The 24,453-nt window shown below is 38.0% G+C and overlaps 1 protein-coding gene and 1 long non-coding RNA gene across 2 annotated transcripts in view; one reads left to right on the plus strand and one right to left on the minus strand.

The window, feature by feature from the left end:
* TMEM132D (transmembrane protein 132D) overlaps positions 1 to 24,453 on the plus strand; it is a 910,611-nt gene that overhangs the window by 12,099 nt on the left and 874,059 nt on the right. The gene's annotated exons all lie outside the window — the stretch shown is intronic.
* Positions 9,703 to 23,630, minus strand: LOC116420817. The gene is made up of 3 exons (XR_004231267.1): positions 23,126 to 23,630; positions 21,121 to 21,189; positions 9,703 to 10,184 (listed from the first exon to the last, which is right to left on the minus strand). It is a non-coding gene; the product is annotated as an uncharacterized LOC116420817 (long non-coding RNA).

Genomic DNA, 24,453 nt, shown 5'->3' on the forward strand with positions numbered 1-24,453 from the left:
TAATTCCCCATGGCAAAAGGATTGTGGTGGATGGTGAGCTGACCTTGGAATCAGGAAGTTTTTTTCATTGTTTTCAGTTGTGTTTAATTCATGTATCCCATCTGGGGTTTTCTTAGAGTGCTTTGCCATTTCCTTCTCCAGCTCATTTTACAGATGAGGAAACTGAGGCAAACAGCGTGAAGTGACTTGCCCAGGATCATACTGATAATAAGTATCTGAGGCCAGATTTGAACTCATGGAGTTGAGTCTCCCTGACTCTAGTCCTGGCTCTTTATGTACTATGGTACCACCTAGCAGGCCACAAAGACCTGGACTAAAGTCCACCTTGGACCTACCGGTTTTATGATCTCTGCCTGGTCAAGTTCCTTCACCTCTCAGTGGTTCCAAGTAAATTTCTAAGGCTGTAAATTGTGGAGTTGATACAGAACTTAATTTGTAGAGGGAGTCTGTATAGTGGAAGTTTTTCATACCAGTGAAATCGAGTCCAAACCACATACACAAATGCTTTACTGAAGAAACTTCTGATGATTTCATGTCTCTGGAAGATTAGTTTATTCACTACATGTTGAACAGGTATTTGTAATGAACATGGTAGAGGTACTAAAGCAGACAACATCCAGCCCATGTCCAGGCACAAGAGCATAAGAGCTGATTACTTTCTTCCTCTTCATACACTCACAATTCCATCTCCCACCTTCCTGCTTTTGCATCGACTGTTCCGTTTGCCTGGTATACCCTTTTTCCTCACCTCAGCTAGTTTTATGCAAAGTTCAACTGAAATACCACCTGCTCCATGAAGCCTTTCTGGGTTTCTTCCCAGTTACTAGTGTCTCTTCCCCTGCCAAATTGTCTTGCATTCAATAATTATTTTGTGTATGTATGTATGTGTGCAGGGTATTGGGTTTGTTTGGGGAAGAATCTGGGTGAGGCCTGCTGAGCCCTTTAAGGGGCTACTTTCCACAGTTGGTGTCTATCTGATCCACCTGATTTTCACCTGTAGCTTCAAGAAGCTGTAGCACGCACAGCGGCTACATCTTGGAAAAAGATTTTGGCAAACAAGCTAAACAGGTTCAGGGTAACCTATGGTGAATTAAGGAGGTATCCATCCCAAGCAGGTTGAATTCCCTTGGTAGAGTCAATTGATGCGGACAATTTGTTCCAATGGCCACGAAGCCAGGTGAAACAGGTATTGTGGAGCACTTAGAACCTGGTTACACATCAAAGATACCAAGGCCACCCACTACATCTGGAGTCAACACTAGTCATTTTAACTCTGTCCTGCCACTGGACAACAATGACTCTGGAAGAGAGAGTGAGATTAATGACTTTGTGCAATTCTGCCTCACTTAGATCCAAATAAATAAATAAATAAAAATAAAAAATAACATAAGTAAATAAAATAAAAAAGATATATACAAATACACAAATAAAAACCGATATGTATGTATGTATACATGTCAGTTCCCTCTATAGAATGTCAGTTTTAAAGGTAAGTACTGTTGGCATGGTAATAATTGTTTGTTGGTTGATAGTAGTAATAGTAATACTTTACATTTATAGAGGACTTCATAGTTTAGAATGTGCTTGTACATCCCTAATTCATTCATTCAGCAAATGTTGGGCATCTAGACCTGAAATCCAAGAAGGAAGCCTCAATTAAAATCCAACCTCAGACACTTACTAGATGTGTGATCCTGGAAAATCCCTTTACCTTTGTCTGCCTCAGTTTACTTATCTGTAAAATGGAAATAATAATAGTATTTACCTCCCAGGGTTGCTGTGAGGATCAAATGTGGTAATATTTTAAAGACCTGTTGCTATATAAAGGGTAGTTTTTGCTATTATTATTATTAAGCACTTAGGTACATGCTGTATGTTGGGGGACCTGATAACAAATTCAACATATTTATTATTTCCTATGTGCAAGACTCTGGGATGTACAACAACACACAATCCTTCATCCAGGCATATAAAGACACAGACCCAAAACAGTCCTTGACCTTCAATATCTTACATTCTATTGATGATGATACAATATAGATATGAGCCCAAACAAGGTGATTTGAGAAAGGAAAGAGCCCTGATAACTGGAGTAAGGTTTCAGGCAGGCAAGGCTTCCTTGTTCAGAATGCAAAATGAGCTTTACATCAAATAGAATTAGGAAAATACAAGGTTCTGGGAGTGAGGGATGAGGGAAGAAGGAGGATGAGAAGGAAAGTGCAGTCTTGGAATGGGGAGAAGCTCTTGTGACAGCTTAAATAGGGTTGGGTCTAATACTGAATTTAATAAGCTAGCAGATCAATCTGAAGATATACAAAGTATAGTGGAACAATGTACAAGATATACTTGGAAAGGTATGTGGGAGCCAGATCATGGTTTTAAATGCCAGGCTGGTAAGTTTGTATCTTCTACTAGAGACAAGAGGGAATCATAGAAGGTTTTTGAGAAGGGGAATGACATAGTCAGACCTTTGCCTTTAAGGTTATTTGATAGCCATAACAGATGAAGGCTTATTAAATTTTTTCCACTCATGACCCCTTTTTGACTAAGAAAAAATTTTTTTGTGTGATTCCAGGTATATAGTTATAGAAAATAGGTATAAAAATCAAACATTTACTGATAATAAATGATCATTCACAATCCCACATTCAGTTATGACCCCTTAGGGGGTCATGACTCACAGTTTAAGATGCTTTGATATAGAGAACAGATTAGAGAGGTGGAGTCTGAAAGTTGGGTATTGATCCAGATGCTATCAAAATAGTTTAGATGATGAGGGTCTCGGCTAGGATGGTAAATGGATGAATGAAAAAGAGGGAGGCAATTATGAAAGATGCTCCAAAGGTAGCATGGGAAAACATTTGGCAACTGATTGGATAAAGGGGATGAGGGAATGGAAAGAGTCAAGGATGGTGCAAAATTATGCTTTATGTTACTGTAAGATTAGTTGTGGTATTCTTATTGGAAATAGGGAGGTTTGGAGAAGGGGGTGAGGGTTTATTTTCTCCCCCTGATTTGATCTTGATTATGAAGAGGGAAGGGAGATATTGGGTTGTGATTTGGGAATGTTGAGTTTGAGATGCTTAAGGGACATCTAGTTTTAGACATTCAACTGACATTTAGTGATTGGAGTTCGTGAAAAGAGAGGAGTGATAGCTTTGTACTATAGATTTTGGCATCATCTGCCAAGGAAAGATAATTGAACCTGAAGGAGCAGATGAGATCACTGAGAGAGAGGATAGACACAGGAGGGGGCACAGAACAGAGTCTTGGGGGATTTCCAAGATTAGGAAGTGGGACAAGATGATTCTGCAAAGAAGGCGGAGACATGAACAGACACATGGGAGGAGGACCTAGAGAGAGCATGTCAGAAAGCCAACTAAGGGGAGAAGTCCTCCAAATGAAGGCGTTAGAAGGGGTTATTTGAGTAGGACATTAACACCATTAAACCTGCAGAGAGGCCAAGAAGGGCAAAGACTTTAGCAATTAAGTAATTTTTGGGAACTTTAGAGAAAACAGCTTCCATTGAGTGTTAGGGTCAGAGGCCACTTAAAGTAAGTGAGCAGAAGGCAAGCAAACGGAAGCAAGGGATATAGATTTTTTTTTTTTTTCGGTGAGAAAGAGAAAATAGAATCTAGGCCAATGAATTTTCATTTTTAATAAGTATTGTTGCTATTTAGGTGCTAATAATGTCATGTGTGGCTGTCCATTATGGACATGAGAGGAGTGGAGAGAAATTCTAATGTCCTTGTTCATCCACTCACTTTTCTCTTCCATCACAATTATTTCTGTCTTCAGAGATAGCAGAATCAATTCTGGGTACCATTTTCTCTCTTCAAGATCAAAGAATCACAGCCATAGAACTGGAAATGATCTTAGACGTTAACCCCCTATAAAGAAGGAAATTGAGACTCCGAATGGGTCCAATGACTTGTCCAGTGTCTGGGGAGAAGTTTGAACTCAGGTCTTCCAGTGTTTTATTCAGGGCTACCTAACTGTCTCATGTATGATGGGTAAGGAAGATTTGGCCTTAGGAAGAGAGAGTGGAAACTGGCATGATTATTGGACCCTAGCTGAGCTGATTCACGGTCTCTCTCTGAGTCTCTGTATATGGTGGGGGGTAGTAAGGAGCAGTTGGGCAATTTATTAACTTGAGGTAACTTGGGAAGGCAGAGAGTACTGACAATTGGAAGAGGAGTTAAGATCAGGGAAGGCAATCCTTTTCTTCTCTCCTCTTTTGGGGAAAGCCAAACTTATTGGGGATAGACTCCTTTAGTTAAGTCTCCTAAATTGTAACTACGCCAGATGTTTTCTAGATCTCCTCCTTCCTCCATTTTATTAAGACATCCTATTAATTGATCCAGCGAAGGGCCTGAACTGGTGGGCGCATTGGAGGACTGAGGTTCCCACTGGGAATGAATACAATACCATGTTTTTTCTTCTTTCTCTTTATGGTCAGGCTGAGAACTCGGGGGGGGGGGGGGGGGGGGTTAAAGATTAAGGGCTACCTATTATTCATCTCCTCTAGCCCACTCTCCTCATCCCCTTATTTTAACTTCTGTGAGAAGTGTCCAGAACATTGCAGCAATGTCCATCAAGGTCAAACAGAGCCTAGTCTGACTTCTCCAGAATCCTGCATAGAGCATTGGTATATGAAATGTGGGCAATTCTACCTTCTTATCTTGTCTGCTTTTGAATCTTAGCCAAGCTCCTAGCAGAAGATTTGCCAGAAAGTAAAACCTTTTCTCCCAGTGGGAACCTACCTCAACACTGGCTATCTTGTTAGTATCTCTCCAACCATAGGTCCAATCCCATCTCCACCATCAAACTCTATCCTTTCCTTTTTCCTTAGAGGATTATATATATACCCTGTAAATTGCCCTTCAAATGAGCTCTGGATGAAAGTCCCATTCCTCCCCACTCTTTCACTTTCTCTCAGTCTAGTTAGAACTCTGAGTTTCAGACTTCTTAATTATATGTAAAAATCAGACACCATGGAAATTATGCTTGAATAAATATTTACATTTTGTGCTACCATCCAAACATATAAATACAAAGCATGGTTACTTTACATTGAATTGTGAGCATAGAATAAAAAGCACCAGAGATTCTAGAGAGGAGGTAAAAGGTCACTTCATAGATAGATGCATGTTCTTATGAACAGCGCTGTCCACAAAGCTGGTAGAACAGCAATTCTGGCATGTTAGAGTAATGGGACAAATGACTTACAGATGCTCACGACATTATTCAAACAAGTGCAGTATCTCTAAGCCCAGCGAAATAAATGTTTTGCTTGATTTATTTTAATTATGGAATATGCATAAGTTAGTTGATTTTTTTGTTGTTGGCGTTGATAAATGTGACCAAAAGTTACTTTGGTATTTCACAGGGTCTGAGAGTTTGTTGTGGGGAGAACTCCTTCAAGTGACATAAAATTCCACCCCTATCATGTTGATAATGGTATAGGTAATGTTGATATATCTGAGGAGAGTTTGCAGAAGACTTTAAATACGCTAAATTTCATTTACCACCTCCATGCCTTAGCCCCAGGTTGTTGCTCAAGCCTGGACTGAACACCTTTATTTCTGTCTTGTAAAATCCCTGGTTTTTCAATTTAAATGCCACCTTAGAAGTGAAGCTTTTCCTGTTTCCCTCAGCTGTTAGCTCCTCCCCCAAGAAATCACCTTGTAATTATTTTGCATATGATTACTCTGAGACGTGTGCATGATGGTTAGAGAACTGCCTTTCTAAGTCTAGAAGACCTGGCTTTAAGTCTTGTTCCTATGCCTACTGGCTGGGTGATTGTGGGCAAATTACTTTCCCAAACTTTCTTAATGTTAGAGCCTTTCTTCTGTTGATGATTTCTAATTTATTCTGACTATGATTTGTTTGCATGTTGTCTTTCCCTTTTAGACTGTAAGCTCCTTGAGGACAAGGGTTTGTTTTGTTTTGTTTGTTTTTTAGCTTTCTTTGTAACTCAGCATTGTACCTGACAGATAGTAGGTGCATAATAAATGCTGATTGATTAGCCCTACCTATCTTTCCAGCCTCATAATACAAACTCATACTGTAGTTTAGCTGGATTGGCTTTCTTTCTGTCCCCCAAACAGCACTCTGTCTCATCTCCATACCTCTTGTGGTGGTCATCCCTATATCTAGAAATATTCCTTCTTTCCTGTGCCTTGTAGAATCCCTGTCTTCAAGACATAGCTCAAGTATTACCTTTGGCAAGAAGCTCTTCCTGATCCACTGTTAGTATCCTCCCTTCCAAACTCTTGGACATTCAGTTTGGTATTTCTTCTGCATATACTTTTATATGGTTGTTGTTTTCCTTGATAAAAATATCTCATTGTTTGTACTTGTAGCCTTTGTGGGTGACCCAGTGACTAGCCCATTAAGACTATGTAATGAGTATTAGTTGGTTGATTTTTCTACATATAGAAGACCATAGGATGTCAGCATCTTTAAGTCAAAGGATGTTGCATTTATGTCTTTGTAGTTCCAAAATCAAGGACTGCTAGGTGCCCTAGTGCAGAGCTCTGGATCTTTGAACTCAAGTTCAAATATGGCTTCCTATTTCCCTCATTTACCTCATCTGTCAAATGAGCTGGAGAAGAAAATAGCAAACCACTCTACTATTTTGCCAAAGAAACCTTAAATGATCACATAAAGAATCACCAAAAAATGGGTGAACAACAAAATTTCCAAAATCCTGTACACTGATAATAGTGAAGAGAATATTCTGCAATACTGATTATGTGCTAGGAACTTTGTTAAGTGACTTAAAAAACAAATAGTTGTGTCATTTGATCTTCACAACTGCCCTTCGAGGTGCTATTATTATTCTCATTTTACAAATAGAGAAACTGAGGTTGGCAGGACTGATTTTCCCAGAGTTAGACAGCTACATGAGTTAGAAATGGTATTGGATCCCATTGTCTTTTGGCTCTAAGATTAGGGCGGTTTCTATATGATGCCATCTTAATCCATGCTTTGGCACAAGGGCCTTAGTGCATTGCTGTGATTAAAAACACCACTCTTTAGTAGCCAATCTGATGATGAATCTCTGCAAGCATCTTTCATTGGGTTCATTTTGGGCTGACAAGTACTTTTTGCCTATAAGCCCTATATTCAAAGCCCATCCATTTGATAGGACCTGCTAGTGTTTGCATGCTGCAACTTCAAAATAATACTTTTATTTTTTTATTTATTATTTGGTTTGGATCTGGTTTGTGTTTTTATTTGTTGAAGGAACTCTAGGTGAGTAAACTCCTTCTAGCAAGATAGACCAGTGATTTCTCCTTAGTTTACAGTTATGAACTATTTCCTGAAAAGTTAAGTGACTTGTCCAAGCTCACCTAGCCAATATATATTAGGGACAAAATTTGGCAACTTACATTCTCTCCAGATATTTGCATACACATAGACACATTGGCATAAACTATTAAATATTTGTTATTATTAATATATATATAAATATATAGCATTAATGATATGTATACATACTTATATATAGAATTAAACTCCTATTCTACCTTATACTGCTATATATAGTATATTACAAAGCTTCTTAAACTGCGGATTATGATCCTATATGAGATCATGTAACTGAATGTGGGGGTCATAAATGTATAATTTATTATCAGTAAATGTTTGATTTGCATACCTATTTTATATACATACATACATACATACATATATATATCTGTGGGGTCATGTAAAAATTTCACTGGTGAAAAGGGGTCTTGAGTGAAAAAAGTTTAAGAAACCTTGATTATACTACATACACCCACACACACCTATATATGTGTGATATATATAAAATATATATATACAATTATGTGTGTGAATATATAAGAATACACACACATATATGTATATAATTCTATATATTAATATAAAATACAAATGGATATTTGTGTAAAATATACACACATGTAGTTTATTAATTAAATGTAATATATTATTAATTGTGTGTTCATGTATTCATATATAGAATATAAGCTCTTATTCTATATTATGCCACATATAATTTAGTATCATATATATGCAGTTATACATATATATAACTACATATAACAACAGGTATATTAATATATGTTATCAAGAAATATCACAGATATAAATATATTATAATAATACAAATGGAATTGATAAACACAAGTATAAATAAAATAATAAAACAAATATTTATGTATCTATAACTGTGTACATCTGCAGGCTCTTTTTCTTAAAAGAATGTAAGCTTGGGAGCAGGCAATTTGTACCCTAACATAATAGTACAGTGCTTATAGAATTAGGGATTTTCCTGGAGTTTGGAGGATTTAAATGCATTTGCAAGGATCACAAAGCTTGTATATATCAAGGGTGAGACTTGACAAACCGTGTGTATTTCAGGGAATTAGAGGTTTTCAGGTGATACTAATGGGGCACAATAATTTGCCTGGGGTCAGTCACTCAGTCAGTATCTGGGGACTCAGTCTCCCCAATTCTGAGGTCAGCTCTCTATGCCCAAATTCATGCTGCCTTCATGCAGACATACAGCTGATAAAATAACAATCACCCGAATGCACCCATGGGGCAGTTCTCATAAAAGGGTTGCCCAAATCCCAGTCACAGTTCCATGGGAATATTGCACTGAGTCATGGTCTTTGAACTTAGTGGATTTCGATAACAGGTTAACCCATAGCTCTCAGACAGTGGTAGCTTGCCAGGCTGCTCCAAGACTATTGGCAGTCAGTCTGACTGTGGGAATCAGGCAGATGATCCACTCTCTGTGACCTCATCTGTCCTTCAGATTTAAGGATGAGCTCTGTAGAGCAAATCGGGATGAATTCTTCTGCTGCTAGGAAATGCCTCTGAAATCCGGCTGCGGAACAGCTGGAACCTTCCATCTCTAGTACATGACTTGGATACCAAAAATGGCTGGGCATTGGGGAAAGGTTAGAAGCTTCTCTTTGGAGTTCACTCTGTCTCCAATGTGTTTTTAGGATTTAGTTTCACAGAATTATAGAATCTCTTATCCAAAACCACACTCGAAAGAGAATCAGAACTCTCTAACCTATCAAAGAAGTTGTCAACCAAATTCTTTTTAAAGGGGAATCCACTGCTTCCTGAGATAGTCACTATAAAATGAGACAGATTTCATTGTTGGGCAGGTTTTTTTTCTTTGGATTATACTCAAATTAGCCTTTCTGAAGTTTCTCTTGTTTCAAGATTGGTCCTCTGGATCCTCTGTGTCTGGACTCTTCGTGATCCCTTGAATTTGTCCACAGAGTTTTCTTGGCAAAGATGGTGGGATTTGAACTTGGATCTTCTTGACTCCAGGTCCAGTGCTCTATCCTTTGCATAATGTTCACACTAGGATAAATATCCCTAATTACTTCAGCCTATTGTCATTTGACATCTCAAAGCCCTTCACCATTCTGATTGGCTTCCAGCTTACCAATGATTTCCCTACAATGTAGTGCCCAGAAGTGAATAGAATGCAATAGATGTAGTGTGATGGAGTAGAAGAGTAGGGTTGTTGTTGACTTGTTTCAGTCTTGTCTGACTCTCTATGGCCCCATTTGGGATTTCTCCCTCTTTCTCCCTCTCTGTCTCTGATTCTCTCTTTTTTCTCTCTCTCTCTTGCTACCCTCTTATTTTCTTTTCTCCTTCTCTCTCATCTCTCTCCTTTCTTTTTCTCTCTCTTAGATTATAGTATTTTTCAAATAAAGAAGAAGGTCTGAAGTTGAGCCCCCATCCTTTTTTGAATGAAAGACAAGCTTGTTTTCCAATTTGGGAGACTGAATATATGTTGTTTTTTGAGCACTTACTGCCCACTCTATTAGAGGAGACTGAACCTGCTCCACATAGAGGATGAGTGCAGTTAATAGGGTTCAATTCTTGGCAGTTGAAATTGTTTCATAGACAGTGAAGACTTAAGGCTCTCCCCCAGAAACTTCCTGCTGGTTTTGACAAATCAGCCTAAATCCCTATTGTTTGTTTTTCCAATAATGGCATTTCATTCTCTTTTAATTGTCTTCATTTCTCCTATTATTTGAGGAGCACTAAATCAGAGTAATGGTGTGATAATGACGATCAAAACAGGCTTTTTCCCTCTTGGCGTGTAGTCACACTTTCCATTCTGTTAATCACAGTCAGAATAATGCATCTGCTTGGAGGCTGTCTTCTATCAGATCCTGGAAAAGCAGACAGAAAAGAAATTGGGGAATAAAATAGCTTATTGTGCATATGTCTGATGCTTTGATTTAAAGGAAAATAACCATCTTGCCCATCTGATCCATTTCATAAAAGCTAACAGTATATCATGTGAGGACAGGTGGCAATCTACATTAGTGTATTTTGCAGGGTACAGTGGCAGTTACAGGAGTCTGTGGGACACCAGGAGCCAGCACGTCCAAAGTCACTGGACAATCTGGGCCCGAGGGATCTAAACATCTTTGTGACATACTATATAGAAGGCTAGACCTGGAATCTCAGAGAATGGGGATCAGTGCTTGTCTCAGACATTTGGTACCCGCATGAAGCTGGACATGTTCCTAGGAAGGAACCACATTTTAGGAAAGTTCTTGATAAGCTGGAGAACTTTCAGAGGAAGTCGATAAGCATAGTGAAGGGCCTTGAGACTGCGTCATATGGAAATCAGTTGAAGTAATTGCAGATGTTTATCCTAGAGAGGGAGGCAGCTAGGTGGGAGATAGGAAGGAAGGAAGAAAAGAAGGGGAGGGAAACCTTTATTTGGGCCTACCCTATGCCAAGCATGGACAAATATTGTCTTATTTATTCTTTATAACAGCTCTGGGAGGTAGGTGCTATTATTATTCCCATTTTACAGTTGAGTAAACTGATGCTTAGGGTCACCTGGCCAGATATTCTTACTTCCAGGTCTAGTGCTCTATCGATTATATCACCTAGCTACGATGATGGTATAATAATTCTAGAGCAGAAGGGACCTTGACTGCCATCGCCTCATTTTATATATGAGGAAAATAAATTATTTAATTTCTTTGAACCTCTGTTTCCTTATCTATAAAATGGTGATAATAGTATTTATTTCACATAAGATGTTGGAGACTGGTTCTGCCTGTGTCACTGCCTGTGTGACTTTCGACAAGCCAAGTCTTTGAGCCTCAATTTCCTCATCTGTAATCTGAAGAGACAGAACTAGGTCTTTAAGGTTCCTTCCAACCCTATGTCTGAGAGAAATAATTTATTAAAAGTGCTTTGAAAATGCCAAAGTGCTATATAAATATGAATTATTGTTATTATCTCACTTTAAAAGATATCCTATTCACCCCAGTGGAATTAAACTATCTCTCATTTTCCTGATGGATTTAGGCCTCCATTTCTGAAAGGGGAGGGAGGGATTGGTCTAGTTGATCTTAGAAGTTCTTCAGTTTTTAAAGAGGGCATCAAGAGGCATTAGGATATGGTGAATGGCTAGACTTGAGGCAGGAAGACCTCGTTCAAAGTTTCTTATTGCTGACTTTGATAGCTGTGTGGATAAGGGTAAGTCAATCAGTCAGTCAACTGGCACTTATTCTTTGCCTGCTGCATACTAGGCACTATGCAAAGCTCTGGGAATTCAGAGAAAGTCAAAGGACAGCCTCTGCCCTCTAGGAGAGACAATATATAAACAATTATGTACAAATAAAATGCGGACAAGGATAAACTGGAGATACTCAGTTGGAGGAAGGCACTAGTTATTTATATTTTCCATGACTGTAAAGCTAGCTATAATAATATGAAGATACCTGTCTTATAGGGATGTATGACCTTACACAAGTCTTTTCAACCTTTCTAAACTTTAGTGTGCCCATCTGTAAAATGAGATTGAGAATAACTGTAGAACAGACCTCACTGGCATTTTATTAATCTTTAATGAGATACTGATTTTAAACTGATAATGATTATGACTTTAATGCACTATGTAATTGTCACTTATTATTGGAACAGACTTATGATTTCCATGATATTGAGAATACCTACTAAGAAAAGTCCCTATATTAAAAAAATACCCACTAATTCCATAATTTATGTTTCTAGAGAGTTGTCAGAGGCATCAAGTGCTTAAATGACTTTATTAGGGTTGCTTTATATTAGAAATAAGACTCTAACTGTCTTCTTGTTTTGGTTGTTGTTGAAGAGTATTTTTCCCCAGTTAGATGTCAGAAATTTTTTTTTAGTATTCACATTGTTCATTTTAAAAGTATTTTATTTTTCAATTACATGTGAAAATAGTTTTCAACATACGTTTTTGTAAGATTTTGAGTTCCAAATTTCTTTTTCTTTTTGCCTCCCTTACCTCACCTCTCCTCATGACAGCAAGTGATCTAAGTAATGCGTGTACAGTAACATATTTCCATATTAGACATGTTGGGAAAGAAAAATAGAACAAAAGGGGAAAAAAACATGAGAAAAGAAAGAAAAAAGAAAACAAAACAAAGTGAAAAGAGATGTTTGATCCACATTCAGTTTCCATAGTTCTTTCTCTGGATGTGAATGGCATTTTCTATTCCAAGTCTATTAGAATTGCCTTGGATCACTGCATTCTAAGAAGAGCAAAGTCTATCATAGTTGATCGTCACATAATCTTATTGTAACCGTACAGTGTTCTGTTGGATCAAGCTGATATTATACTGACATAGTTTTGGATGGGGATAAATTCTTTGAATAGATTGCTCAACTGGGAAATTTAGAAGTAACTTACATAATCAGAGTTCATTAGAATTGGTCCAGTCACTCACTATAATACATACACACACACACACACACACACACACACACACACACACATATATGTATTCAGTCTCATTACTTGTTTTTTTTTAATAATAGCTTTTCATTTTCAAAGTACATGCAAAGATAGTTTTCAACATTCACACTTGAAAAATCTTGTATTCCAAATTTTTCTTCCTCCCTTTCCTGTATCCCCTCCACTAGACAGCAAATAATCCAATATTGGTTAAATGTGTGCAATTCTTCTAAACAATTATCCACATTTATCATGCTATACAAGAAAAATCAGATCATAAAAGAAAAAAAAGTGAGAAAAAAGCAAGGAAACAACAACAACAAGGTGAAAATACTATGTTGTGATCCACTTTCAAGTCCCATGTTCACCTCTGGATGCAGATAACACTTCCCAAGTCTGTTGGCATTGGCCTGAATCACCTCATTGTTGAAAAGAACCATGTCCATCAGAGTTGATCATCACATAATCTTGCTCTTGCTGTATATAATAGTCTCTTGGTTCTACTCACTTCACTTAGCTTCAGTTCATGTAAGTCTTTCCAGGCCTCTTTGAAATCATCCTGCTGATAGTGTCTTATAGAACAATCCATTACATTCATATGCTATAATTCATTCAGCTATTCCCCAACTGATGGGCATCCATTCAGTTTCCAGATCCTTTCCACCACAAAAAGGGATGCTATAAACATTTTTACACATGTGGGCCCTTTTCCATTTTTAATGATCTTTTTTGTACATAGACCTAGTAGCAACACTGCTAGATCAAAGGGTATGGACAGTTTGATAGTCCTTTTAACATAATTCAAACAGTTGGATCAGTTTGCAACTCCATCAACAATGTATTAGTGTCCCAATTTTCCCATGTCCTCTCTAACATTTATCATTATCTTTTCCTGTCATCTTAGCCATTCTGAGAGATGTGAGGTGGTACCTCAGAGTTGTCTTAATTTACATTTCTCTAATCAATAGTGATTTAGAGCATTTTTTCATATGACTAGAAATGGTTTTAATTACTTCATCTGAAAATTGTTCATATCCTTTGACTATTTATCAATTGAAGAATGGCTGTTATTCTTATTTGAGTCAATTCTCTATATATTTTAGAAATGAGGCCTTTATTAGAACCCTTGGTTGTAAATTCCCCCCCCCCCCTCCAGTTTTCTATTTCCCTTCCAATCTCTCATTACTTGTTAACCAATCAGAAATGATTGCCATCTTAGGAATATTCACTCTCCCAAGGTCATATAAACTGTGAGCCCACACAATGAGAGGTCTTTTAGCATTTGGGAGTGCCACTGACCTCTTTTATTAATGAAATGCTAGCATTATTAATAAAATGTCCAGTCATGTAAAGGGCTGAAACTCTGAATAGATGCATTTGAATCAGACAACTGAGCACTTAAGGCTAATTACCTATTCAAAATAAGACATCGACTCTATTAGCATATGCTTGGAATTGCTCTTCTCACAGTTAATGCTGGCTCAATGTTTTGGGTTAAGAGAATTATAGGTAAGGATTAAGGGGTGTGTGTGGGGGGGAGAGAAACGAGGGAACTTCACTTTGCAGTAGGATCAGGAGAAGGGAGGTTGGTGGCGAGCCTGTGTCAGTTTGTCTGTCTCCTTTACTTCTCTCCCTAAAGACCAAGGATTTTACTTATCCTGACTCCGGCTGTTCCTGAAGCCTTAAGGGAGCTAGCCCAGACTTTACCCAGTCATCCAGAAATTACATCTCTCAACACTTTTCCATTTTCCATTCTTTAACTCCATTCTACCTGAAATACTGTCCCTACTCATTCTTGTCTTCTGGCTTCCTTCAAATCCCAGTGAAAATCCAGTCTCCTACAACAAGCTTTTCCCAATCACTCTTGATAACAGTGGCTTTCCTTTGCTATCTCCCCCCTGTTTTTCTTGCACATAGTTGATATATATTTATTTGCTTGTTGTCTCTCTCATGAGACTATGAGTTTCTTGAGGTCAGGAATTATTTTTTGCCTTTTTTGGTATAACCAATGCTTATCACAGTACCTGATATATAGTAAGTGTTTGACAAATATTTATTGTCTATCTTCCCAGTTATTATTCTGAAATTTTGAATTTGTGATTCTTACTAATATATATTAATATACATATACATATATGCCATATGTTCCTAACTCTCTCATTTGATATATGAGGAAATTGAGATCCAGAAAGGTCAAGTAACTTTCCAATGTTCACTGAAAAAGTAAATAGAATAGTTGGAATTCAAACTCATGTCCTGTGATTCCAAGTCAAATATTCTTTCCTTTCCATTGTGATGATTCTTGATATGTGCAAAAGTGTTGGAAAATGGTGTAGGGAGACCAACTCTTAACACCTAAAATTCTCCAAACAAAAATCTAAGTAAGTCATTTCCTAGGGAAGATGAATTTCATCAGTAATAAGTTAAAGTTCCTTGTTTTTATTGTGTCATGGAACCCTTTGGTAGTGTGGTAAAATCTATGAAGCCTTTCTCAATACCATGTTTGTTGCTTACATTCCTAATCAAGGGAATTGCTGAATTTCAGTTAGATATTAATGTGAAAATGAGTTTTTTTCCTCATATAAACTGACAGCCTCTTTGAAATTATCCATAGACCAGTTGGGACCTTATGGACCTTGGATTAAGAATCTGTATTTTTTTTAAATTTACATAATAACTTCATTATATATTTAAATGGAATAACAAGTTGTACATAATAAAGATGTACAGTTTCATATGCAGTCATTTTTTTACTATGTTGTGCTATGGAAATGCTTCTCTTATCTCATAAATTAAAAATAAATAACAATTTTAAAAATCCCTGTTCTAATACTTTTAACAATCTATTCTTTATGAGAAACATTCTTGAATCTTTTGGGCTTTGGGAAGTTTTGTCACCAGCAGAATAAATTCTTCTGAGGATGCTAATACCACCAGAGCTGAAGCCAATGGGATGAAAGCTCTGGGATAGAGGACCATGTGTTTTCTGAAGGGGAGGAAAGATCTTCCATAAGCCAGTTTATGATCACAAGACCAAAATTTCCTTCTATACTACATTTCCTGTTATAAGGACCAGATTAGGAAGAATGTGTCTCTGAACTCATAGCTGTTTCTGTGGGAGATTGTTCCTCATCAGGAAAAGAATATTGAATACTCACATATTGTATTGTTTGTATTTCAATTGTTGTACTACCAAGGGCAGAGATGGGCACAATGTTACTGGATAAAAGATATCATTGACCCTGAAAAGTTGTTAAGCAATAAGACTTTTTAAATAAAAAAATATAATTGGATCCTTTGATTTTTGTTATTTTTAGAGATAATTAGAATTGAACCTTCTAATAAGATCCTTATTTAAGCCCATGTTATGTGCCAGGCAGCTCAGTGGTGCTAAGGTTGATGGAGTGCTGGTTCTGGAGTCAGGAGGATTCATCTTCCTGAGTTCAAATCTGGCCTCAGACCCTTATTAGCTGTATTACCCTGAACAAGTCAGTCAATCCTATTTGCCTCAGTTTCCTCATCTATAAAATGAGCTGGAGAAGAAAATGACAAATCACTCAAGTATCTTTGCTAAGAAAACCCCAAAAGGAGTGACGAAGAGTCAGACATAACTGAAACAATGGAACACCAAAAAAAATGCCAAGAACTTTGCTACAAATAGAATTGACTCCAATACTGTGTGACAAAGCAAAATAGTTATGCATAAACAGCTGGTACCATGATAGTGTCTGACAATGTAGGCAATATTCATGTTTGCCATTCTTCTAAATCTTTGCTAAGAGGAGAAAGGACTATTTTACAGCACCTGGCTCCAAACTGTCTTTCCATTATCTTTGTTTATTGCTGCCCTTTTCATGCTCTACATTGCATCCAGTCTGGCTATCTCTCTATCACAGTCATCCTTTCAGTATTACCTGTCTAATAGAGGGTCATAAGATCATGGGTTCCAAAGTGAACAAATAGCATTCCATCTGCTATCTCAGTCCTTTGTACTGTCTGTTTCCATTGCCTGCAAGGTGCATCCTCCTCATTTTTGTGTCATAGAATCCACTCCATCATCTATTTAAATCTTTCCTGATACCTTCCAACTACTGACACACTTCTTGAACTTCCCTGTACTGGAATTGGAAATCCCTGCAGCAGGAAGATGAGTCTTCCCAAGTCCAAATCCGGGCACAGACATTACTAGCTATGTGATCATGGTCAAGTCAATTAACCCCTTTTGCCTTAGTTTCCTCATGTGTAAAATGAGTTGCAGAAAGAAATGATAAACCACTCCAATATCTTTGCCAAGAAAACCCCAAAAGGAGGTACCAGAAGGGGTCAGACATGATTGAAAAATCATTAAATAACAACAAAAATAATTTATTTTGTCTACATTATATATGTATTCTCCCCTCACTCCCCCACTGTTGGAATATAAACTCTTTGAGAAAGAAGATTGCATCATTCTGTGTCCTGAGTTTCTAGAATAATAGACCACAAGAGACCTGATTTGACTCCTCTTGTCTCAGTCAGTTAATTACTAAGCTATGCGATCATAGACAAGTCACCTTGTTTTTTAAATCTTGGTTTTCTTGTCAATTAAATGGGAATAACAGTCGCATCTCCTTCACAGGGCTTTTGTGAAGAACAAATGACATAATCTTTGTAAAGTGCTTCAAGGTTTTTCTCTAAATGTCAGCCTTTTTAATCATTGCTTGTCCCCAAAAGGCTCAGAATGTTCTCCCTAGTGCTGTATTCTGCTAAATAGGTGAGAGGGCTACATGAAGCTAGAGAGGCTGGCAGATCAGCATCATCCTGCGGAACAAAACAAAGCTGCTTGGTAGGGGGTATACAGTTGGGGCCAATCATGGGATTTCTGAGATGGAAGGGATCTCAGAGGTCACCCAGTCTAGCCCATGAATTAACATGACTTTTCTTCATCATCATCCAGCCTTTGCACAGAGATCTTCAGAGAATGTGGGATCCACCATATGACAGTTAATATTATAGTTAGCACCATATGAATAAAGATTCATGTCTGTATATTCCTGGCATATAATAAGTGCTTAATACATACTTGTTGGCTGACTGATTTTACTTACCCATAATCACATTAAGTGGCTAACTTGGCGCCCAACATAACATATTATGGCAACCATAGGCAGCTTAGCTTGGAATCAGGAACACTTATCTTTATGAGTCCAAATATGATTTTAGACATTTACTAGCTTTGTGACTCTGAGCAAATCACTTAACCCTGTTTTCCTCAGTTTCTTCATCTGCAAAATGAGTTGGAGAAGGAAATGGAGCTCCTGTTTCTTTGCAAAAAAACCATCAAGTCATGAAGAGTTGATCACAACTGAACAACAACAACCATAAGTGTAGCCATTACTTAAGTAAAGCAGGCTGATGGGGGATGGTGATCCATAGAAGTAAGAATTTCTTAAGGGTACATTTTGGGGTATAATAAGCTTCCATTTATGTGATATTTTGTGGTTTTATAAAGTATTGTACATCCTTATAAAACTTAGTCTTTATAAAAACTCTATGATAGAGAATATTATTATCCCATTTAATACTAAAGAAACTGAGACTCACAGATGTCAAGTCACTTGCTAAGGGGTCTCATAGGCAATCAGTATCAAAGGCATAACCAAGATTTCTTGATTCGCAAGTGTTCCCCTCATTAAATTATGCCCTCTCTCAATATTAACATGGCTTAGAGCTAGAGGGCTCCTTCACAATTTGTTGCTGGAGGCACTAAAATTTTGACTTAGCCCATGCTTCTGGTTTATTCATTTGATACTAACTATTTATAAATAGGGCAATTAATGTTTGATAGTCTAAAACCCTGTTGCCATAAACCTCCACTTGAGGATGTGAATCAGCTCAAGAGACTCACCAATCTTCTTAACATCAAGGATTGCTCTTAACTCAGAATAACCAAATGATAGATTTGCATTTCTCTTTCTAAAAAAAGTCTTTTTAAATTTTTCACTGTATTTAATTTGGTTCATAAAACTAGGCTGAAAGAAACAGGTCATTGTAACCATATTAATTTTCACTGGCTGTTTGCAAATCTCTCTCTCTCTCTCTGTATACATATATATATATATATATATATATATTTACACAGACACATACATATGTACATACGTACATATGTGTGTGCATAAATATATAATATACACATTCACATCTGGGAGGGACCTTTAACACAGAATGTCACAGCTAAGATTGACCTTAGAAAATGTGATTCCAGAGATCAAAGGGAACTTAGAACACAAAATATTAGAGCTGGGAAGAAACTTAGCACAGAATATCAGAGCTGGGAGGAACCTTGGAATGTAGGCTATCTATGTAATTGGAATTTCATCCAAGCTTGGGACATTTTGCTTACTGATGTGCATGCAGAGAGAGACTCAAAGACCTGGAGAGAATGCTGATGATATACTTAGTGCCTGCATGAAGATCATAGTTTTGTGAGACACATTCTCCCTGAGAGGTGAACATGATTCCACACATTCTTCAGGACCAAGTCCAAGGAGGAGAGAGAAAGATTTTGGAAGCTGAAGACAAGTAGGGGAAGCTGACTTTTCAACATGATCCTGATTTTTTGACTTGCCCCCCCCTAAAGACATCAGAGATAGAATTTCTCCTGGGATGAAATGAGGATTCTGTCTTTCTTGGTCCGAACTAATATCTCATTCCCATTGAAAGAGATCATTCGCTCATGTATTTTTCCTGGCATATTTTAACACACAATTTCTTCAATTTGTTTGATATTTTGATTAGATAAATGAGTTTAATCAATATTCGTTCTATATTATGGTCTTTGGTATAACTAGCATTTAATGGTACTAGGCCACTGGATATATACATGGGACTCTAACAACAAGGGGTCTAGCGTTTGTTTTGAACTATTATATTCCCAAATTCAACAAATAAGAGGGGGAAGACAGAAGTTTTTCTAGTCTGATATCTCCTTAGAGGCTAGAGAAAAGAATGGAAACCATGGCCTTCCTATATCCCTTAAGACAGAAACTAGAGTTCCCCACCTATCAGAGAGAGATAGACCAGAGATATCTATCAATTCTTCTCTCAATCTGCATTTAGGCAGTCCACATGGATACCCACATGTTTACATAGAGGTATACATGTATCATAAGTAAAAGGTGGAGAAAAGCATTTAGTACAATACCTGACACATATTAAGCACCTACTATGTGTCAGGCACTGTACTAAATGCTTACACAATCTTAAAGAGTTCTATAAATATTAGTAAGGCCTTCCACATCCGATATTCTGTGTTCTAAGGTCCCTTCTAGCTAAGGCATTTTCTGTGGTCATAGTTGTGATTTTCTATAATTCTAATGACTGATCATTTCCCCTGGCTCCTTGCTGAGGTACTAAACAGTGACAGAAGTGTCTGGAAAATGAATGGTTGCCAGTGGACCCTCCTTCCCCACATACTTTTTATCTTGTCTGTTTTGACAACTGAGGCAAGTTTTTTTTTCTTCTACTGCCAGGTGGCATTCTTTGTATTTGTGGATGGTCTCTTGTGTCTTATTGGGCTACAGGAATGGTAACTCTTCCTACCTTCCCAAAATTAATTTTGGTCGTTCATTGGTAATGTTGGCTTAACTTATCCTGTCTTGTAATCACATGCCTAAGAATCTCTTGACTTTTTGGTGTATAATTGGTATGACTGGTCCCTTTTGTAATAGGATGGTAGAATGCAGTGGGAAGGCAGGGAGGGAAAGAATGGAGAAAAGCAAACTACATCTATCAGAGCCCATCTGGGGTTTTATTGTCGAGTTTGTATTGGCCATGGCCATTGACTCAGGAAACATTTCCTTGAGCTTACATCATCTTGGCAGATTTTCTTGGCGCCCACACTATGGCTTTTCCATAGTGAATGTGTGACATGCTGACACAAACCAAGGCTCAGAGCCATCCCTTACACAGCTACATACATTTTGAATAAAGGGAATGTTGGATAAATAGGGCAGAAATATGGCTGGTCCAATGTAAAAGGAAAGGAAACCTGCAAAACCCAAGAAAGATGACATAGTGATCTAAGCCCAGGGCTTGAAAGAGTCATATTCCCCTGATGATAACAGGTTGAGTTTATTTGGACTCTGCCTAGAAGCAAAATCATTCTAAGATATGACAAACTGGGATGATGCCCTAGTCCTGCTAATATTGCAGGGCAGTGATTTTGGGAGCACATAGTGGGTTGGTGTAAAAAAAAACCAAAGCATTTCCAGGACTTATATATATTTAATTGCATTCAATTCATCCACTTTTTTTGAATGCCTACCTATCTTCTAGAAACTGTGTTAGGTAGTTGAATTTAGGATCAAAGTACTTACAATTGAATCCTGCCTTTTGATATTTAAAGCCTTGTGATCCTTAACTTCTCTGAGAGTCAGTTTCCTCATCTGTAAAATTTGTAAAAAGCAAAGAAAACAAGTTTGTGGACTACATGTTTAAAACCTTGTTCTATCAAGAAACAATAAACATGTATTAAGTACCTACTGTGTGCCAAGCCTTGTTTTAAACTCTTCTTGTCAGTCTGATTCTTTGTGACCCAATTTGTTTTGTTTTATTTTGTTTTGGTAAAGATACTGGAGTGGTTTCCCATTCCATTCTTTAGCTCATTTCACAGATGAAGAAACCGAGGCAAACAGGGTTAAGTGATTTGCCCAAAGCCACACAGCTACTAAATGTGAAACAATAAACATTAAATACCTACTGTGTGCCAAGCCTTGTTGTTCAGTCTGATTCTTAGTGAACCCATTTGGGTTTGGGGTTTTGTTTTTTTTTTTGGTAAAGATACTGGAGTGGTTTCCCATTTCATTCTTTAACTCATTTCACAGATGAGGAAACTGAGGCAGACACGGTTAAGTGATTTCACCAAAGTCATACAGCTACTAAATGTGAAAGAATAAATATTTATTAAATCCATACTGTGTGCCAAGTCTTGTTTTAAACTCTTCTTGTTATTGTTCAGTCTGATTCTTTGTGACCCCATTTGTTTTTTTTTTTCGTAAAGATACTGTAGTAGTTTCCTGTTTCATTCTTTAGCTCATTTCAAAGATGAGGAAACTGAGGCAAACAGGGTTAAGTGATTTGCCCAAAGTCACACAGCTCCTAAATGTCTGAAGCCACATTTGAATTCCAAGACTGACAATCTGTCTGCTGCGCCATCTCATCTGTAAAATAGAGGATTTTGTTTGGACCTATCCCATAGTATAGTTATGAGGCTCAAAAGAGGTTTGATCATGTGAAATATTTTGGAAATTAGGATGCTATTAAGTATCATCAGTCACTTCCTATATGCCAGATATTGTGGTAGACACTGGAAATACAAAGACCAGAATGAGACAATCCCTACCCTTAAGAAGCTTACCTTCTCCTTGGGGGACCCAATAGAGGAGTGGATACAAAATGTATGCAGAATCAATACAAAGTAATTTTGTTGTTGCTGTTGCTCTGCAAATTAGGGGAAGCTCTGATAATTGGATAAATTGGGAAAGGCTTTATGCAGGATGCATCAACATTGGTCCAGCAGGCTGCTTGGTGCTGCTTGTTACAGTAACTCCTATCCCTTATCCACTTCCTCCCCTTATGTTTATTTTATGAGATACTGCTTTATCCTTCAAGGCTGCCCTCGGTGGAGCTGTTAGGTTTTACTTTCCAAAGTAGAGACTAGGAATAGTTGGATAGGTAGAGGAAGACATAAGATCGTAGCTCTAAATCTAGAGGTCACCCTTTTTACAGATGGGGAAATTGATGTCCAGAGAAGTCAAGCACTTGTCCAAAGTCACACAGGCGGTAAATGACAGAACTGGAATGACAACTTAGCCCCTGTTCTCTTTCCCGTCTCCCCTCTTTTCTTCCTGCTACTGTTTATACACAGATCTTAAGGAGGATACCCCACGTACAAAGCAAAGTATTCTCTTCTTTGTTTTTTGTTGGCAATGACCTGATTTCATCTTGGACCCAGACGTGGGCATGTGTGGAATGTTACTCCGTATTCAGCAAGAGCTAAGACTGTCTGATCTGTCTCAGATCTGCCCAGGCGTTCACAGTTCTGGCTGGTATTCTTTTCATAGGACAACCGCTCCTTTTTTTAGCCCTGGCCCAACCCCAAGGGTCCCAGAAGGCAGCTGTTTCCCCATAGCTCATACTTTTTTCCCCAAGCTAAAAATGTCAGTGGCTTTTGTACAGCGCCCCCGATATTTGTCTGTCAACCAGTCTGTTTCCACTTCCAAGTCTAAACTCCTGGCAATTTTCGAAGCTACCTCTATCTCCCTTGAGTGAGTTGATGGATGGCCCTACCTTCTTGTCTTAGTCCCCCTCAGATTCTCTCACCTGCTTTCACTGCAGCAGATGCTGCTGCTCTGTAAGCATGGTCTTTGTACATAAAAATACAAAGCATGTCCTATAGCATCTCTGTTGTGTCCTGCCTGCTGGGGCCATTTATTTTTATTTTAACCAAGCTCATCCCTACAGCTCCTTAAAACCCACAAGCATTTTGCCTGGGCTGTGTCAACTTATAATGGTGTTTTTATTTTGTCACAATGGAATAGTTAACTTCAGCATGGGGGCCAAATAGCTTGCTAAGTGCCTCTGAATAGCGGGGCCCATTCCCTGATTATACTTGCACTCTCCTTTGATGGAATTCAAATAAACAATTCTGCTGTGTGAAAGAACCCTTATTAGATTTATTTCTAAATTCTTTTAAGGATATCAGCATGTAGTCCCATCCTCCTTCCCCCCAACCCGGAAAGAGTAAGAGAAGGCACCACTCAGCGTGACTATTGACTTCTGTGGATGCTGTGAATTAATCTGGACCTATTGGAGATGAAAGGTTCAGAGAGCACAGATGGAAAAGATGAAGCCCCAGCTTCTAGTGAATTGAAAGGGCAGAGAGATGCTGTGTTCTCCTAAGTAGGAAGATACCTGATGTATTGAAAGTGTCAGCCATTGCAGAGCCCTCTGAAAAATAACATTTTTTTTGTCCTCCAAGGCTGACTCCCAATTGCTGGTGTAGCTACATGGAAATCACAGAGGTTCATGGTTGGAATGGACTTCAGTGGTCATCTAATTCAATCCATGTTTGAAACAGATTGTCTAAGTTGTGAAGTCCTGCTCTTGCTCAAAGACATCCTTACTATCTCCTCTGGGCCAGGGGTTCTCAAAGTGTGGTCCAGATAATCTTGGGGAGCTCTGGAACCCTTTCAGAGGGTCTATAAATTCAAAATTAACTTTTATTTCTAATATGGTAAATATCTATGAATACAACCCACATAAATAAAAACTTTGAACAGATATTAATAATGTTTAATAATATAAAGATACTGAGGACAAAAGCTCAAAAACCACTTTTTTTAGACATACTGTAGTAGAAGAGCAGGTTTGGCAATAATTACCAAAATCTGGACCCCTTTCTCAAAGGAACGGGCTTTATGGTTGTAAAAGCAGAACAGAACCAACCAGCATCAAGGGACTCATTGGTTAGAGGAAGTTGTCTGTGCTGGATATTTATAGACAATGGTTATCTCCTCGTAGGGGAGGTTACTATTCAACCATTGAATGGGACTCTTCAAAACTTTTAAATTAATAAAGATTCTTGTTGGGGCTCCAGATCTTTGAAATGTGTAGCATGAACCAGACTCCCTGTACCTGGCTGGGTGGGC

Source organism: Sarcophilus harrisii, chromosome 1 (genome assembly GCF_902635505.1).
Source record: "Sarcophilus harrisii chromosome 1, mSarHar1.11, whole genome shotgun sequence".
In the NCBI taxonomy this organism is placed as follows: Eukaryota; Metazoa; Chordata; class Mammalia; order Dasyuromorphia; family Dasyuridae; genus Sarcophilus; species Sarcophilus harrisii.